Source organism: Phyllostomus hastatus, unplaced genomic scaffold (assembly GCF_019186645.2).
Source record: "Phyllostomus hastatus isolate PE091 unplaced genomic scaffold, TTU_PhHast_1.1 phas_contig_159, whole genome shotgun sequence".
NCBI classification, from domain to species: domain Eukaryota; kingdom Metazoa; phylum Chordata; class Mammalia; order Chiroptera; family Phyllostomidae; genus Phyllostomus; species Phyllostomus hastatus.
In genome coordinates this window covers 9,706,093-9,707,055 of record NW_025333640.1, presented here as the reverse complement: position 1 = coordinate 9,707,055, position 963 = coordinate 9,706,093, and the positions used below count along the sequence as shown (strand labels likewise).

Sequence of the window (963 nt, the reverse complement as noted above, 5' to 3'; positions counted from 1 at the left end):
GTGCGCAAGAGACAGAGCAAGGAGGTGAGAAGGCAACGTTTTATCCCTTTTATGATGTTGCTGATATGCAGTGATGAGCACTTTCTGAGTACTTAGTATACGTGTACGGGAGCCATGCTAGGCACTCTCAATTCAAAAATATAACTAAGACCCAGTCCCTGTTTTTAAGGAACTCCCAGTCTAATGGAAATATCAGATGCCCCAACAATCTTTGTATTCAGGTGGCTACTGGGAGAGCACAAAGGAAATAGTGATTGACTGCCTGGGAGTCTTCAACCAGGGGGCTGTGCTGTATGGATTCTTGCAGGAGGAATGAGCCTGGTGAACAAGGAAGAGAGGCCATTCCCACTCAAGGGAAAGATTTATAGAGGCAAGGGGATGTGAGAGCGCAGGCACTAGGGAACTGCTAATACATGTGGCTGGAGTGCAGGGTCCATCCTATACCAGCAAAGTGATAGTTATAAAGTCTGAGCATGTCACCCACCTATTTGAATTCATTCTATGCCTTCCCGGCACTGACCCCCTGCACAGTACATAATATCGTTTGCACTTAGCCTCAATCCACCTCCCCTACCATGCTTTTCACATTATTTCCCTTAAATGCCTCTTTGAATCGCACTTTCCTCATCTGTTAAGATAGAGACCTTCTGGTCACTTTGGCAGCACATATACTAAGATTGTAATGATACAGAGAAGATTAGCATGGCTCCTGTGTAAGAATGACACACAAATTCTTAAAGCATTTTGTATTTTTATTAAGAAGTACAGATTACAAGATAGTGTAACAAGATAGTATCACAAGATAGACGTGTACAAGACTGTTACAAGATAGTCACGGGGACGTAAAGTACAGCACAAGGAGTACAGACAATAATACTGCTGCACACTGCACGGTCCAGATGAGGACTGGAAATATCGGGGCTAGGGGGACACTTTGTAAGGTATTGGATTGTCTAGCCACTA

The 963-nt window shown here is 43.9% G+C and overlaps 1 non-coding gene across 1 annotated transcript; it reads left to right on the top strand.

Moving 5' to 3' along the window:
* Window positions 1-650: 650 nt before the first annotated feature.
* Window positions 651-754, top strand: LOC123814231. The gene has a single exon (XR_006784857.1). It is a non-coding gene; the product is annotated as a U6 spliceosomal RNA (small nuclear RNA).
* Window positions 755-963: the final 209 nt, after the last annotated feature.